The sequence below is a fragment of the Peromyscus leucopus genome, chromosome 4, assembly GCF_004664715.2.
Source record: "Peromyscus leucopus breed LL Stock chromosome 4, UCI_PerLeu_2.1, whole genome shotgun sequence".
Classification (NCBI taxonomy): domain Eukaryota; kingdom Metazoa; phylum Chordata; class Mammalia; order Rodentia; family Cricetidae; genus Peromyscus; species Peromyscus leucopus.
In genome coordinates, this window is record NC_051066.1 from 30,994,997 (window position 1) to 31,004,739 (window position 9,743).

Genomic DNA, 9,743 nt, shown 5'->3' on the forward strand with positions numbered 1-9,743 from the left:
ACAGTTGGTGAGATACATCATTAGGCACGAAGGAGAAGAATTCCTGGAAGATGAAAACGCAGGTTTTGAAGTTGCCTGAATTGGCTGTGCTGATTTTCCAATCTGTAGGACAGAGAGGGAGAGGCCAGGTAGAGCTTGCCAGACATACAAGGTGAGGAAATAGAGCTAAGAGTTCAGGAGGACCAGTGCAATGAACATCCCCAGACTCCTTACCACCACCACCACCACCACCACCATCACCACCACCACCACCACCACCACCACCACCACCACCACCACCACCACCACTCAGCAGGGTCTGGGTCTAGGAGATGCATGCAAGCTGTGGGAAGGATTATGGGAACAGTGCCCCTCCCTGAACACACACTGGGACAGCACTATTCAAAATATAGTCTTTCAAACTACCCTCTTCCTCTAAGGTCCTTTGTCTCCTTTGAGGAGAAAGTCTAGATGTAGAAACCAAGCTGATTGACTTGTAGAACCAGAAGATAATTTCTCCTACAGTTCCTCCCCAATAATATTTACTTAGTTGAATTTTCATCTACAACTATTTTGCAAATATAATCAAGATGTCTTCATTCATATGATATAAGTAGGCAGCTTTATTCTGTAGGATTCGAGGGCACTTTAGCAGAGTATAGGGAATAGGCTGCACTTATGTCTGATTCTACTCCTGAAGAGAGTAAATCACCTTCCTAACTCTAGGTTCATTAAAAAAAAAATATGAAATAGAGAGCTGGAGGGATGGTTCAGTCAGTAAAGTGTCTGCCATACAACCACAAGGAACTGGATTTTCATCCCTAGAACTCACATGAATCTGGGTATGGATGTGTAGGGGTTAGGAACAGGTAGGCTGCTGAAACTCATTGGCTAATAGACATAGCAACCAATGAACTCCAGGTTCAGTGAGAGACTCTGGTTCAGAAAATATAAGGTGGTGAGTGACTGAGAGAGACATCCATTGTCCACCTGGGCTTCTACATGCATCCTTACATGTACACACACCCACCCATAAACACATGTATACTCCACACATTGAAAAATAAAATAAAAACTATAACCACTGTGTTTTCCTTATAGAAGAGAAGACTAGACTAAATGTTAGCTGTCATGAAACTCAGGGCCTGTCACATGGCTGGGGATCACCTTGAGTTCCTGCCTCTATGTGTCCCAGACGGACTTCAGTGTCAGACTGTAGTTTTCAGGGTGGCTACTGCTTCTCTGTCTGTCACCTTTGATGCAGAGAATTAGTAGCAATGGAAGGAACCAGGATGGAAAGCCTGGAGCTGTGTCTCCGGAAGTTAAAGTGACTTGAAAGGTTTGTTTCTTCTCTGCTGTGCTATTAGCCTACTAGAGGGGAGCGTTGGAAGATTTTCTCGAGACTCTCTAGGTAGACCAGGTATTTATGATGCACACAGACCCAATAACTCATAATTTACTCCAACCATCCTCCACGGCTAATTACTCTGGGTAATTATGCTTCTTCCTGCTTTGTTCCTTGTAAAAAAAATCCCTTTAATCATCATGTATACCCTGTACCACTTTCATGTCTGGTAGATTCCCCAGTTTAATGCTGTGAAATGCATAGACCATCTAAAGCTTCTGTGAAAACCATTTTTAATCAAAATTTAGGTATAAAAATAAAAAAATCATAATTTATATCTTCATTAGCACATTTAATAATAAGATATAACAGAAAATCTAACACATTCCTTAATTTGAAGTAGTATTACACACAATAATATTTCTAGATATTCATAGTAACTGTAATGTACTATAAAATAGCTGTGATTTTTGCTCTGGTAATTTCTGCTGTTGACAAAGTTCCATTTTTGTGGAAATTTGCAGCTTGCATAGTAGAGGCACATGCTAAATAATTTATCAGACATGCATGCAAATAAAAATGTAACTTCCCCCCAGGCAAGGTCATGAACTGTGCATTTTGGAAGGGTGAAGTCCTTTTTCTCTCATCAAAGTACAGATGTGGGGACCTTTTCTTCTGCATATGAATCTATGCTTTAAACCCTGACCAGCTTTCCTGAGTCTTGGTAGTTGCCCCAGTTCCAGGCGTGCTGTTAGGTGTCTTAAACAGGGGATGTTTGCCCAAGAGCAGTAGTGCGTGTTGAAACAGATGTTAGATACACAGTGAGTAATTGGATATATCTGAGACGTCAGGTGTGTCAGAGGGTGTCCGGACCTTGGAGAATTATCTTTACTTCAGTTTTTAATTCAGATGGCTGAAGTGTGAGAAGCCATGTTATCTGGTGGCTTGGTCACATGCCTTCCTTCTGCTGAGGTGTAGACACAGGGCTCTCCTCTCTAAGTTTCCTCATGGGATGCCTGTGAGAGTTGTGATCATGAAACCTAAGCTCTGATGTATGTGTGGAGTTGTAAGCATTAGGGCCAGTAGCTTCTCTTAATTGATTTAGAGCATGGGCTTTCAACCTTATAAAAAAAAAATCAGACCCAAAGTAAGAAATACTTTTTACAGTATCCCCAACACCCACAGCCGCATACACTTACACAGCCACAGACTTCACTCACATAGGCATACTTATAATGGAAACAATGTCCACAAATGAAATTGTGCTGTGTGTGATGCATTCTGATCTATTCTGTTTTGTTCTATTGTGTTTTCATTAAAATATGCTAAATTGATTTCATGGCTCACTAATGGGTTGAAATCTTCAGCTTGAAAAGCCTAAGTACTGTGGATCAGAAATAAAATGTATTACATTTCCGAACTACAGTGGTTCTCTCTCCAAAATGGAAATGACTGGTGCTGCATGGGGAGGGAGGCTGAAGGAGAATCCAGTATTCTGCTTTCCTGCTCCCAGAACTCAGGCTCTTTTCTTTGTAGCCCATCTCAACTAAGCATTTAGAAGGTGACCTCGACTTCCTATACACAAAGAACTGGCAGTTTCCCATCAAAAAGGCACTTTAAACAGGGCTGTTCATTCCTCCCACTTACCTCTCACTAGTAAGCAGTTCTTGAGACACTTAGGTTTGTTTTGGTATCGCTATGATCTCCTTAAGTCTTTTGTTTCCATGCTGTTCTGTGTCATTCTGTCTACCTTCGTTACTAGAAGGTAAGAAACACTTGTCTTGGAATGCGGTAGCTTTCTATTAAGTAACTTCAGATACAAGCTTGCTACAGTGTATCAATTTTTTTTTTCTCCCCGAGACAGGGTTTCTCTGTGTAACAGCCTTGGCTGTCCAGGAACTCTGTAGACCAGGCTGACCTCCAGTTTTAAAGAGATCTGCCTGCCTCTGCCTCTCCAGTGCTGGGCTTAAAGGTGTGTGCCACCACCAACTGGCTAGACTGTATCAATTAAAAAAAAATTTTTTTAACCTGTATTTTATGTGAATGAGTTTTTTGCCTACATGTGTGTCTGTATACCACGTGTGTGTTGGATCACCTGGAAGTGGAGTTACAGACAGTTGTGAGACACCAGGTGGGTACTGGGAATTAAACCCTGGTCCTCTGGAGGAACAGCCAGTGCTCTTAACCACTGAGCCTCTCTCCAGCCCTCCAGATTGTATCTAAAACGGAGGTTTCTGGTCTCAGAGACAGAAGCAGACAGTGGAAGATCTCATGAAGCAGTAATGACAGCATCAGGGGAAACACTATTCTGCTCATGAATGTCAACAAGTTAATTGCTATTGGGGAATTCTTCACTGGGCACAGGGGCGATCTGCCCTTGAGAATCAGATCGAGAAGCTGCTCCCAGCTTCTTATTCATAGAATATTTAACATCATGGCTAACCAGTGAGAGGTTCTGGAAACTTACTAGTGGCAGCCCAAGGGACTCTGAAGAACTGGGGGATATAGTATTTGTTCATAGCTAATTTGGCTCCCTTTCATTCTGTTTTTTTTTTTTTTTTTAAACCATGTGCATAGGTGTTTGAATGCCCAGGTTCCTAGGTGGAGATCAGAGGACAATCTTGGTAGCTGGTCTTTGCCTCCCACATTACTCCAGTCGGGATTCTGCAAGTTCAAGAAGGATCCTTCTTCTCTGCCTTCCATCTCACAGCAGGAGTGGTAGAATTACAGATGCATGCTACTGCAATTTTTGTGATTTTTTTTATAAGAGTTGCAGAGATCTGAACTCAGGTCATCAGGCATGTGTTTTACCCTTCACCTATCTCCTTGAGGTTTCTTTTCTATTGTGAGGCTCATTTGTTTGGTCCCTTGTAGTTTATTTAGATCCTTTCTCAACTTTTGGACAAGAAAACAATCATAACCTTCCACTAACCAGTCTATCTGTAAGAGCATCAGCCACATCACCTGGCTTCAATTAAAAAGCATACTTTTCTTTTTTTTTAATTGAAAATATTTTTATACAACATATTCTGATTACAGTTTCTCCTCTCTCATCTACTGTCTTTTTTTCTGCTTGGTACACATATTTTAAAATCTAAACTATTTAGATTTTAAATTATGTTGTTTCTTTTTTCTTTCATACCTTGTTTTGGGATAATATCTTGCTATGTACCCCAGGCTAGCCTTGAATGTGTGGCCATACCTCAACCACCCAAGAGCTATGATTACAGGTTTATGCCAACATGGCCAATGAAAGCTTTGCTTTTTATAATGTGTTTTTACATAATAAGATTCATTCATTGGGTATTAAGTTTCTTAGCTTTGGGGTATTTGGCTAAACCTGTTAAACAGTCTTGAATATGTGTTTCACCCATCAATTTTTTTTGCTTTCTAGTATAACTAACTAGACATAGAAAATGAAGAATTTGGCCGGGCGTTGGTGGCGCACGCCTTTAATCCCAGCACTCGGGAGGCAGAGCCAGGCGGATCTCTGTGAGTTCGAGGCCAGCCTGGGCTACCAAGTGAGCTCCAGGAAAGGTGCAAAGCTACACAGAGAAACCCTGTCTCGAAAAACCAAAAAAAAAAAGAAAGAAAATGAAGAATTCACTACAGCAGCCTGTTGCCTATAGCATTCCTAATGGTTGAGATCTACTGGAAAGTAATGGTTAGTTGCTGTAACAATAATTATTAATTCCACATTATTTATTTAAAGAGTCCTGAATCAGACTCCGAGTTTTAGTGATGAAGTCATGGGGGTATCTCTGGGGATTATAACTTGAAGGGTGACATTGTGAAAAAAGCAAACATTTTCCTACAGTGTGACATGACTGAGAAGGAAGATAAATAACAGGAGGACAATGACCCCTTCTTCCACTGTGGTGAAGGGAAAACTATGCTAAGAGCCGCCAATCATGCAGTACTAGGAGCTTGTAAGACCTTGTCTCAGGAGGAATGACTCTTGGGCTCAGGCTAAATACAGATTTGCTGGAGTTTGTAAATTGCCGGAGAGGTACAAGCTGCTCCTGGACTCGCTGCTAGTAACAAGCTGCCCTAATGATTAGGGGAAGGAGGAAGCCTAGGAAAGTTGGAGTTGTCCTTGAGGTTGGACTCTGATTTCTGCTAGTATCACACGGTGGTTCTTTCAAGACACTCAAGAGGGAATTTCATGTACAAAGTGCTTATATGAGAATTAATTATTAATGTTGCTGGAGAAGAGGAGGCAAGAAACAGGATTGCTTGGGCAGAGAGAGAGAAAAGACGGAATTTATTATAAAGGCCATTAAACTATGACTAACAGCAGGGGGAGCTCTAGAGCAATGTAGGTACATCATTGTCACTCAGGTAGGACCGTAAACGCAGCACCACTATGCTTCTGCCTCAATCAGTCATGGTTTTTGGCTACCTTTTCAGATCCTTGAGTGGCTCCACAGCTCGGGTGAACTCTGAAGTAGGTGACAGGGCAGCATGTCACTCCTTGAAGAGATTCTGGTGACACATCTCCATGTCTTTAGCTAGTAAGTGACAGGTGAAAGTGAACTCAGGGTCACCTGTTTCCAAGGCTGACGACTTCCCTCCCTCCCTCCATCTTTTTATTTCTTGAGAAAATAAATATTTATTATTTTTTATGGAAAGGGCCTATTCTAGATATTAAAGATTCAGTATTAAGAGGATAAGAAAAACTTGAGGGGACCCCCCCCCCCGCCTCTGCCTTTAGGGGAGTATATTATAATTTCGGGTGGAGGGAAGAAGATGTCTCATAAACAAAGAAGTGAGACATAAATTGCATGATGATTTGTGATGAAACTTACACAGGAAAGGTAGAAAGAACTATGCCTGTGTAGGAGGGAGAATAGGATAGACAGTGCCATTTTGGGAAACAGGATTGTCAGAGGACTGGAAAAGGCATTTACGCAAATACAGAAGAGGAGAAGGTGCAAGTCTTGAGGCTATGTGAAGAATCATGCCAAGCATAGCAAACAGACAGTGCAAAGGCCCGAGGAAGAGTGTGGGCATAGCATTCATTCTCTCTCAGAGTTTGTCTCTGTGCATAGCACTACAGCTAGCACAGGCCTGGTGCAGAATGTAACATTTGCAAATGGTACCTATTTGTGTATTCCTGTGATAATTTTTATAATATCCCCATACCATTTATACTATTATTTAATTATATTTATATTAATTAAATTCCCCTTTCACTTAAATACATGTATTTTTAGTTGAAAATATATTATTTCCCACAATATATTCTGATAATGGTTTTCCTTCTTCCAACTCCTCCCCAATCCTTATCACCCACCCAAAGCCATACCCGTTCTTCCTCTCTCCCATTAGAATACAAACAGGCATCTAAAGAATAATAAAATAAAATAATATAAGATAAAAAACAAACCAGAAGTACATGTATCTGATGATGAGTTTTGTTGTGTGGAAAGCAATGACTGTTACTTTGATTTGAATATGGCTTCAGTGTCCCCAGTACTTCATGAATTTAGTTTAATCCTCTACTGTGACATATTAAGAAGGTAGGAACTTAATATGACCATGATGTTAGAACTGGAGCATTTGGGAGCTACCTAGGATCGTATAATATCAGTACAGTGAAGCCCCATGAATGAATCCTGATGGCTTAGGAAGAGAGAGAGTGCTCAGAAGAGAAACACCAATGGACACATGCACTCTCTGGCTCTTGGTAAGTGATGTCCTGTGTCTCCTCAGGACTCTGTCACCCATGCACACATATACTTCCTGCCTCTTGATAAATGATGCTCTGTGTCACCTCATGACTCTGTCATCGGGCAGGCAATTATTAGATGCAGTGTTTGACCATCTACCTCTAGAACTGTACAAAAATAAACCTCTTTTCTTTGAAGCTTACCTAATTTATAATATTATGTCATTGATCCCCTCCAAAATAAATGAATAAATCACCAAGATAACAATGGCTACTTATTCAGAGTTGGAGGGAGTCAGCCACCATCCCTAACATTTGGCAAAGATCCAAGGGCAAGCAGAAAGGTAGGAAAGCAGAAAATAAGGAAGGTACACTGCAGATATAGCTTAGTGGTAGAGTGCCTGCCTGCCATGTGCATGGCTCTGGGTTCAAGTATCACCACTGCAAACAAAACTGAAAACAAGGAAAGCTTCAGATGGTAAGGGAGAAGCTGGAGGGAGACCAGCTTAGAAGGGTACCCCATCTGATTGCTTAGGGAAGTATAGTTGACTTTCTACCATCAACCCAAATTTGGTTCAACTTTGGTCTCAAGCTGGAAGTAGGTACAAAAATGGAGAAACTGTTAGATATTGTCTTAGTAAGGGTTTCTATTGCTGTGAAGAGACACCATGACCATGGCAACTTCTATAAAAGAAAAACATCTAATTGGCATGGATAACATTTTCAGAAGTTTAGTCCATTAACATCATGATGTGACATGGTGGCATGCAGGTAGACATGATACTGGAGAGGTAGCTGAGGGCTCTACATCTTGCTCAGGCAACAGAAAGTGGTCTGAGACACTGGGCAGTACTTTGAGCATAAATGAGACCTCAAAACCCACCTCCACGGTGGCACACTTCCTCCAACAAGACCACACCTACTCCAACAACACCACACCTCCTAATATTGCCTCTCCCTTTGGGGGGGCATTTTCTTTCAAACCACCACAGATATTAGTCAAGTCCCAGCCACTTTGGGTCCATTGTTTACAAAAGCTAAATGAAATGGTTGATAGAGGCAGTGGTCCGGCTCCCTATATATCTGACTGTAGATAGTGGGTTGCTTTATATTGTAAGTAATCTGAAACAGTAGACTGGTGCCAAAGCTGGCAATTACGGGTTAGAGGTTTTGTTTCCACAAGTGGTCAGACACTGTCAATTTATATATTCAGTTGCTCATTTTTATCTTCCTAAAGCAAAACGCTAGCATCACTTTCAACATATAAGTAATTGTAGAAGAAAGCACATACATGTGAACATGTAACTATTATAATAGAAACTTTCCATGTGAAATTTGAAATAATTGTGTGAAATATTGAGAATACATGTACAGAAATGTGTTGTACTTTGGGAAAAGGTGAATGATAGTTATCTGATATATATTTTATTTTAAATTAGACTATAGGTAACTAGATGGAGTAACCTCAAGTTATCCCCAGTGAGTATGTGAATGCATGAGCTTCAGCCATAAGGTTTCCTTATCTTCTGGAAATATGGACAGGCCACATCACACCACATCTGAGATTTGTCCTAATAGATGCTAGTTTCCCTAAGACCATGGGACTTTTAAAGCAATATTGAAATTTAATGGGTTAATGCTTTGGAAAGTCAGAGAAATTGTCTTAAGGCATTGCACATTTGATGTGAAGTACAAAAGGGTAACTGTGAAGATGCATTAATAACAGAGGAGGGTATTTTACAGATTATGAGAAGTCAAATCCATATATGTTGGACTATAATACTCAAAATAAGGAAGACATTATGGCTTTTTTCTAGGCTGTTTGGCCTGATTGTCAAACAACCTTCGTGCATGTACACATGCAATTGTGTATTTCATTTAATGTCATTTTGCATTTATCTTCCCTAATTGACTATGGAATCCTCAAGCTAGAATTAGCTGGAATTAGTCTTACAAATGTTTGAGCTACGACCTATTAGTCCTGACTTTGCCAAATAGCATATGCTCAATAAATGCCAATTAAATAAACCAGCAAACAAATCCTCAGAGCACTTGCACATTTACACAAAACATTATGATTGGACTGCTTGAGCCTGGAGAAAGGAATGGCTAGCAATGCCAGTGTCATTCTTCTGAGGATAGATCCCTACTTAATGTTTGATGATGGGTGAAAAGAGAGCATGGAGGACCAGCTGTCTGGATCCTTGGCACTCAAGCTTGTAATTTAACATTATGATTTGTGGACATTTGTCCAAAGCAAACCACATTCTGTCCTCAAAGCTTGATGAATGACACTACTCTCCTCTTGTGGAGAGTTGCTTTTGAAAAAAAAAAAAAAAAAACAGCAAATGAGGCATTTGAAGGAGAATTTTGGCAAAAACTGCCAATATCCACTACAGACATACTTGGATCTTCTCCTTTCTCCTTATTATATCAAAAAAAAAAAAAAAACTGGGAAAGACACCTCCATACTTCTTACCTTTTGTCTAGATGGCTATATATTTTTTTTATGACTCTTTGCTGTTCTGTTAACTACATGTTAACAACTTTTCTGAAGACTCTGATAGACCTAATTTAATAGATAGTAGTTCAGTAGGTTCTATTTTCATGGGTGAAAATTATTTTAAGGGTTTCTCTAAAAATGTCTAAATTAAATTCTTACAATTTTAATAACAATATAAGAAAAAAAAAACTAAATGGCAACCTGAACTTGTTTAGGGAGCTTCATGTGGTACCCATCCTTAGTCA